This window comes from Engraulis encrasicolus, chromosome 9, assembly GCF_034702125.1.
Source record: "Engraulis encrasicolus isolate BLACKSEA-1 chromosome 9, IST_EnEncr_1.0, whole genome shotgun sequence".
Lineage (NCBI taxonomy): Eukaryota > Metazoa > Chordata > Actinopteri > Clupeiformes > Engraulidae > Engraulis > Engraulis encrasicolus.
The window spans coordinates 50833478-50842577 of NC_085865.1; the positions used below are offsets into that span (position 1 = coordinate 50833478).

Below are 9100 nucleotides of genomic sequence, written 5' to 3' on the forward strand. Positions count from 1 at the left end.
TTGTTATATATAACTTGTTATATAATATGTTGTTAAAGTACTTTTGGAGCGATTTGCGTCCAGATGTTAGACTCTCTCCCATCTGCCATTACTTTTTAATCTAGGCTAAAAAAAAACAAAAAAAAAAACACACAAACTCACACATTTTCTTAACTTAGTTCTTGACTCTTAGTTGTTATGCTTTCTCTCCTTAAGCCACTGCTTTTATGTACCTAAATTGCCTTTCAACACTTGTGTCTTATTATTCCATGCAAGAGTTTACATCTGCTAATTGTAATATAATGCAATGTGAAGTGAGATTTAAAGTGTTCTGTAGGACAGTGGCGTTGTAATTAACTGTTTTTAAAAGCTGTTGGTGTTTTTTGTTCCTTCTTATATTTATTCTCAGAAAGCACCATCATGTGGAAGACCACCTCAAAGAGGAGATGTCTCCAGCCCCCAACAGAGAGACCATGTGATGAGCCTCCTGTGACAGATTCTGACACCGAAGTAGGGCATAGCTTGGAGGATAGTCTGTCTCCACACCAATGTGATGTTGGCACTCAGTGGCCAGAGCGTAGTGATCATGATTATTGTTCGATGAAGTCAACAAAAGATGCAAGCACACAAACAGATCCTACACCATCACTGTCAGCTCATGACATGGATGATAAAGTGTCAAAATTTTACACTGGACTAGACATCATCAGCTTTTGGCAACTTTTGAACACCATCATTGGCTTTCTTCCACAGTCGAAGACGTTCAAATTACCAGTCCATGAACAGCTACTGCTGGTCCTAATGAGGCTTCGGCTTGGCTACAGCCTGTGATATGTTCGCAATGTGGAGAGCAACACTTGCCAATTTCACAAGGGAAAATCTTATGTTTTGGCTCCCTCGAGACACTCTGAATAGAGTAAGACCCTCAAGTTTTCTTGAACACTATCCCAATGCAACATGCATCATAGATTGCACTGAAATATTTGTCCAAAGACCGAAGAACTTGGGGAAAAGAGCAAAAACATACAGCAACTATAAGCATCACAACACCTACAAACTCCTCTATTGCATAGCCCCCAATGGTTTTGTGATGTATGTGTCAAAACTGTTTGGTGGCAGAGCTAGTGACACTTTTATCACAAACTGTGGATTTCTGTCACATTTGATTTTTGGTGATCAGATTTTGACAGACCGGGGATTCACAATTGGAGATGTTCTTCCTCCAGGAGTGACATTGGCTATTCCAGCATTTACACGTGGATGTACACAACTATCAGAACATGAAGTCACAAGAACCCGCTGTCTCGCCAATGTCCGAATTCATGTTGAACGTGCAATAAGAAGGTTAAAATGCTTCAAAATTTTGAGTAATGTAATTTCAGGTTGATTAAAACATGTTGATGACATTTTGACTATTTGTGCAGGCCTGTGTAACCTTCTTGAAATCTTACAAACATGTTTGGCATACACTACACTTGTCCCTGTCTGTAGGCCTACATGTCAGCATCATCTTCCAACTTTTCAGCGATACTATGCCCAAGATATTTTGTACTGCTTGACACACAGTGATTGCCCTGACAGGTAAAACGTTGGAAAGACTTAAGATCCTGAACATAACACTTTTTTTTGGATTGTACTGTAGGCCTACATCAAACTCAACCCCATACTCAGAGCACACATTCAGAAGTTGCTGAAACTCAACAGCGCCGCGGGACATGGGCCTAATAGCCAGATCATCAAATGGTTGAAAACGGTGCATGTGTTTTATTGTCTGTGTCTACATCTCGTCATACATCCAGTGTGTTTTGTTTTTTTAACAGACGTGTTTTCACAATGACACTCTGTGAATTTACTTTTGAACAAAGTGTCTTGTGTATAAAATGGTGTGCAGACAGCCGGAGTGTGTGTGTTGCGTAAAGGAACAAGTGCTTTGCAAAGCTGGTATGAAAGTGTAATGCTTGACTTTTGATTAAGGTAAAGCAGCATGTGTTTAAGTTATAGTACCAACAACTGAACAATATGCTACTTTGGTCATCGGCCTATAGTGTTTAAGCAGTAGCCTAGGCAAAAACTGTAACAAAGTAAAAACAAAACAAAGAAAATATAACTGCCGAATGAATTAAGAACCTGAATTTTCACCAGCATTTGACCGGTTGTTAATTTAAAACCAGGCATGCATATATATATCTATCTTTAGAAATTAGGCCTACGTTAACAAGAGGGAATCTTTATCTTTTCAGGTCAAGGTGGCCGCCTTGGCAATAGGGAAACTCTCTCTCTCTAGGCAAGGCCTAATCAGAAAGCAAGGTGTGTGTGTGTGTGTGTGTTTTTTTTTTTTTTTTAAACCTCTGTCATCAAAGGGACACTGCAAGATTTATAGTTGTTTATTTCCAGAATTCATGCTACTCATTCACTAATGTTACCTTTTTCATGAATACTTACCACCACCATTAAATTCTAAGTATTCATTATGACTGGAAAAATTGCACTTTTCATACATACAAAGGGGGATCTCCTCCATCATTGTCCGCCATTTTGAATTTCCAGAAATAGCCATTTTAGCTGCAAAAAGGACTGTACTTGGGCCATAACAGAAAATCTGAGTTTATTATTTAGTAAACTTTCATGAAAAGAGCAAATTTGGCAATAGGCAACCCAGTTACAATGAGCAGCATAGTTGCAGTACCCTTTTTGACCATTTCCTGCACAGTGTCCCTCTAACTGATAAAATAAAGCCTTGTTGGCCTCAACATGTCATTAATTTCACCATGTAAATCGTGCCTTTCAAGAACTGATATTTTGAGGCAGTGTTAAGACTGGGTTGCACCAGCTGATTGCTTAGGCTACTTAACCACAGCCCTTTTAGAAGACATCACCTCCCGTCCTCTCCTTGTGGTAGCGTCTCCAGCAATAAGTAAGGATTTGGCGCCCCTTAGTGGCAAGCTGTGTACCCAGCGATGAACAAACAGACAGACTGCAAAACTCAGACAATCACATATTATGTGGCAGAGGTAATGATAAAAATGATGTCTGGTATAGTCAGGAGGTAATAAAAAAAAGCCAGTATAACATTTCCCAATCAATATAAGGGGGATAATGATTAATTAAATTGAATGTGTGACAGTGGCACCAGCTCTCTGTTAAGACTGGACACCACAGGTCAGCTCCTGTGTCTATTCCACAACACACTGCAGCAAGATTTTACATTACATTACATTACATTTCACTTAGCTGACGCTTTCATTTGTTCAAAGCGACTTACAACTATTATTTTTCAGGGTATTGGTTACAGTCCCTGGAGTAATGTGGGGTTAGGTGCCTTGCTCAAGGGCACTTCAGCCATGGATGGAGGTGTAGGGAGAGGTCGTGGGGGATTCGAACCAGCAACCCCTAGATTGAAAGACCAACTCTCTAACCACTAGGCCAGGGGTGTCAAACTCAAACTCACAGAGGGCCAAAATACAAATCTGGAACAAAGTCGCGGGCCAAACTCAATATTTACAACGGCCTAAAATTGTGCAAACACACTTAATCTCATTAAATTTCACAAACAGATTCCCATCGTCGTTCAAATGTGCCTGCAGATACTCTGTTGCAGTAGTGTGAGCTGTTTTACTGGCCTATGCCCACTCATATTTTTGTGACATATTACATTTTATGTTCAGGTCTTATTATGCTATATATTAATGGTGTATGTGGGCCAACTGTAATACACATTTGAAATGATCTTGCGGGCCAAATGAAATGACTCTGCGGGCCAGATTTGGCCCCCGGGCCTGAGTTTGACATCCCTGCACTAGGCCATGGCTGCCCAGATTTCTCACAAAGAGCTGCATTGAAATGACATTAAGAACATTAGTGATTAATAACAAGTTGCCTAGTAAAAAACACACCAGCAAGTGTCATTTAGTGTATGGGGCCATTTGTAAAGTGGACCAATGTAAGGTGTGTGTCAAATTTGAACAACCATCACCCCCCACCTGCAACTACAATGCTGCAGTTGGATATTGGGCACAAGTAGCTAGGTTGTTTTTCAGTTCAGCACATATAAAAAACCATCAAGTAAGCACACAGTATTGAACTATATTAAATGCACTATCTGTATGCATTTTAATAACTGTGTAAATAAACATTTCAAAACCGCCAGGTTAATTCATTTTTCTTCAGCACTTAAGCCTACAGTATACAGTATGTCATACCTTTGTCAGGTGCAGTGATTCTCATTGATATGATTAGATTAGATACAACTTTATTGTCTGTTACACCAGTGTTTCTCAACAGGGGTGCCGGGGCACCCTGGGGTGCCGCGGGCCACCCCCAAGGGTGCCACGGAAACGTGGCTGATAAATAAATAATCAATTTAGACAAATATGTATTATATTGCATAAGTTAATGCTAGTCAGTGGAATCTTTCATTTGCCATTTACACACAATAAAGTAAATATAGGTCGCCCTAGTCAGCTGCAACTTCGAACGTAGGTCGTGTGACCTCTCCAAATGTGCTACTTTTCTAAGCTTGTGTGGTATGGGATGCAATGCCATGTTATGGCTTGTTGGTTTGGGGTGCCTTGAAATTTTTCATGAACTGAAAGGGTGCCTCGCCTAAAAAAAGGTTGCGAAACACTGTGTTACACCCATGAAACAGAAAATTGTCTTTGGCGTGGCTTCAGTGATTCTCACAGACATTAGACAAGGCTTGACCAAAAAAAAAAAGACAAGACCACACAATACATGCATGCTGCAGCTGGACAGTTCATCTCTTGTTCAGTATGGTCACAGCTGAGGGGATGAAGGATTTCTTGAAAGATGATAGATATCTACATATAACTGAACCAAGTGTTTCTACACCGTATTGAACAATAATCCTCTCAACATTAATCCAAGTCTCTCTGTTGGGGGCTGGAGACATCTCCTCTTAGGGGGTGGTCTTCCACATGATGGTGCTTTCTGAGAATAAATATAAGAAGGAACAAAAAACGCCAACAGCTTTTAAAACAGTTAATTACAACGCCACTGTCCTACAGAACACTTTAAATCTCACTTCACATTGCATTATATTACAATTAGCAGATGTAGACTCTTGCATGGAATAATAAGACAAGTGTTGAAAGGCAATGTAGGTACATAAAAGCAGAGCCTTAAGGAGAGAAAGCATAACAACTAAGAGTCAATAACTAAGTTAAGAAAATGTGTGTGTGTGTTTATTTTATTATTTTTTTTTAGCCTAGATTAAAAAGTGGCAGATGGGAGAGAGTCTAACGTCTGTAGGCAAATCGCTCCAAAAGTACTTTAACAACATATGGTTAAGGTAATTAAGAAAAAAGCACTTAAGTTATTTGTTATATACATGTAAACTTACACTATATTCATATCCCATATTATGGGATATGGGTGTTCCTGCGTTGGTCTGCCGTCAGGGAAGTGTACTCCACACACCTAAGGAGGGTGGGAATAAGATGAGATAAAAAATATATTTGACTGTTACACATGAAACAGAAAATTATATTTGCCATGGCTGCAGTCATTCTCACAGACATTAGACAAAATACAGGACAAAGCAAGACATGTACACTGAGGTTGGATAGCGAAAATTATCTTTTGTTGAGGAAAGGTTATTTTCAGTCTGGGTGTTGGGGGACATGTCCATAGGCCTACCACTTTTGAGATTAAACTAGCTTGTCCCCACCACTTTATTTCCAATAGAATGGCAAACATTATTACAAATACAAACATGCTGGCCGATTTATGAGATGAAAATAAAATTGGGCTAGGTTATGAACAAAACAAAAGCTACCAAAACCTAGCCTGACTTCTTATTAAAGTCAGTCACACAACCTGGCTAGCTTAGCCAAAACTCCGCTAGCATAACAAAAGAATGAGCTAAATTGCCAGGGTCACATTTCCATTTCAAAGGGCACACATACACAAATAATCGTAAATAAACACATAAATGTACCATGGCACACAGCACAGATAACCATGGGGCTCATGGTGCTACCAAAACCTAGCCTGACTTCTTATTGAAGTCAGTGTAACCTGGCTAGCCTTGCCAAAACTTCGCTAGCATAACAAAATAATTAGCTAAGTTGCCAGGGTGACATTTTCATTTCAAAGGGCACACACACACAAATAATCGAACATAAGCACACAAATGTACCATAACACACAGCACAGATAACCATGGGGCTAATGATGCTCTTCCCACTCCTGGGGAAACTTAGGTCTTAATGAAAGAATGCTAAATAATCGTAACTAGCGTTAGCTAGCCAAGCGAAATAATTGTTGCCAACAGTTTATGTTACATAGACACTGGCTTACAATACTTAACTACACTAACCACCTAGAAATAAAAATACATACCCTTGAATACTTGTTTGGGGGCAAAGTCCTTTCGGTGTACGTTTTTAATCCACATCTTGCGAATGTCTTCATCCTCAGCACGGCCGGGGAAGCGGTGTACACCGTAGGGCACACAACAAGGACAATCCTCTTTAAACTGTGGACTATGAAGCGCACATACGCTCTTTTTCCACATTTTTAGCTTTCTGCTGTTATTGTGACATCCGATTACAGCACACGTTAGTCCAGATCCAGACATATTTGTACAAAGATGATGTGAAAGTCAGTAACTTCATACGCTTCCGAGTTTACGTCATGGAGCACTTCAGTAATGACTCTACTTCCGGTTATTTCCTCGGATCGGTGTAGTTCTATACAGATCTATGGTGGCTTCGCACTAGTAACCTTCTCTGCGTAATAGAAGCGCAATGTCTTCAACCTTACGCTCGAACGCCGGCTGATGTGATTGGCTGAGCACATTTGTGTGTCAAATACCGTCAGGACAGTCTCAAAAATCCACACACAAATACAATGGAAGTCATAAATATGTATAGGGTTTGCGAATATATGTAGACCGGTTTGCAAATGAATAGAACTGCGCTGGCATTTGTGAATGGGGTTACATTCATTTGTGCATCATGAATTATATTTGTGAATGTTGTTACATTTGTTTGTGGATCATGAAATGTATGAATTATATTTGCGAATGTTATTACATTTGTTTGTGGATCACGAAATATATTGGTGAGTGGTGTGACATTCATTTCTTAATATTGAAACTGATCTCTCTCCATAGATGCATACAATCCTGTGCCACCCACACACACACACACACACACACACACACACACACACACACACACACACACACACGCACACACGCACACACACAAACACTTGCTTTCATGTGCCAGGTGCCCAGCAACACAGCCCCCTTAGAGACACCATCTAGGCAGAGGGGGCATACACGTACACACACACGCACACATGCATACGCAAACACACAGACACATGCACACATACACACACATGCATACACACATACACACACAATTTCTTGATTACATTTTATTTTTTCAGTACTTGTCATATTTAAGTACAAGACATTTAAGATACTTTAAGACTTTAACTCAAGTAACATTTCAGTCAGTGACTTATATTTTGGAGCGGTACCCATACTTTTACTTGAGTATGAGATTACAGTAGGCCTATTCAAACTGAGATTTAAATTCAAACAACACTGCGTGCGCACACACACACACACACACACACACACACACACACACACACACACACACACACACACACACACACACACACTAATTAGTGATGTGTCAGTCGTGAATGAGCCGGTTCTAAGAGCCAGCGCGTTTAAGTGAACGACAGGAACCGGTTCCACAATGGGAGCCGTTTTGGGAGCCAAATTTTTTTCATTTTAAATTTTTGTATGGTCTTCCGGTGCCTCACTGTCTGTAACCCCTGCCGATACCCATTATACATCTTGGCCAATTATATTCTGTTTTCACAAACAAATTGAGGAAAAAAAGAGTTTTCCTGCACCTACAAGAGAAAACAAATCGTTGACTCTGTGGAAATTGCAGAGCATGTGTGCAACAAGAGGGATGTGGAGAGACAGCAGTCAAGGAGCAGAAACACACCAGAAATTAAGCGAGATATACGCATGTTTGGCGATTGGAAGCCGAAAGAGCCGACTCTCCATAGTAAGGAGAGCCAAAAGAACCGCATCTCAGAAAAGAGCCGAAAATCCCATCACTAAACAAATGAATGAATTGAATGATGGCTGCACGATGCATCCTGTTGTTTATGTCATCTGACTCTCTGTCATATCTGCTGTTGTTCTCTTGCATCCTCTGCTTGCCATTGTGAGTTCCCATTGTGAGTTCCCATTTGCTGTTTACATGAGACATTTAATTCAGAATTAACTCACTTTAATTCTGAATGAAGCTTAATTCCGCTTTGAAAACATCATGTAAACATCTCACAATTCGAAATTAAATGAAAGATCAAAGTAAACTCGATAGAACTATTTAATTCGGAATTATTCATTCAGAATTAAAAACGTCTTGTAAAAGTAGCAAGTGTCAGTTCGTCACTCTGTGTGATTTAAGATTTAAAGCCCAACTGGGAAATTCCAACTCCCATTGTCATTGTGACACAGCACTCCAGAGCACACAAGTGTTCACTGCACACAACGAAAATGCATTTATGCTTCATCCGTGGAAAGGGGCAGCCCCCAATGGAGCAGTGTGGCGGGATGGTACCATGCTCAGGGTACCTCAGTCATGGAGGAGGATGGGGAAGAGCACTGGTTAATTACTCCCCCCACCAACCTGGCAGGTCGGGAGTCGAACCGGCAACCTTTGGGTTACAAGTCTGATGCTTACCCATGACTGCCCTAGACTGATCAGGGAATATCTGATTTCCCAGTTGAATGAAAGCCGGCTCGCCATTTTTTTTCATCCCCAGTCCAAACCTGCATGTACATCACAGGAATGAATTGATTTGCAAAGAAATACTGAATTCAGCGGTTGTTCAGTAATTCATTGTTATTACATTATACTGTATGTCGTTTTGTTGGGTTTTCTCGCTGTAAAGCAGCTTTGAAAAGATTTTTGGGGCATGTCGTGTTGTATCGTATGTCATATCGTATCGCAAAATCGTGTCATATCGTATCGCATCGTATCGTACCGTGTCATGTGGTATTGTGTCGTATCATCGCATCGTATCGTATCGTGTCGCATTGCGTCGTCTCGTATTGCGT

At 40.4% G+C, this 9100-nt stretch overlaps 2 long non-coding RNA genes across 2 annotated transcripts in view; one reads left to right on the forward strand and one right to left on the reverse strand.

Moving 5' to 3' along the window:
* LOC134455966 (uncharacterized) overlaps positions 1-1391 on the forward strand; it is a 3193-nt gene extending 1802 nt beyond the window's left edge. The window contains exon 3 of the long non-coding RNA XR_010036214.1: positions 389-1391. This is a non-coding gene — a long non-coding RNA (uncharacterized LOC134455966). The remainder of the gene's footprint in view (positions 1-388) is intronic.
* Positions 1392-2567: 1176 nt separating this feature from the next.
* Positions 2568-7085, reverse strand: LOC134455965 (uncharacterized). The gene is made up of 3 exons (XR_010036213.1): positions 6340-7085; positions 5339-5415; positions 2568-4926 (listed from the first exon to the last, which is right to left on the reverse strand). It is a non-coding gene; the product is annotated as an uncharacterized LOC134455965 (long non-coding RNA).
* Between the last annotated feature and the right edge of the window lie 2015 nt (positions 7086-9100).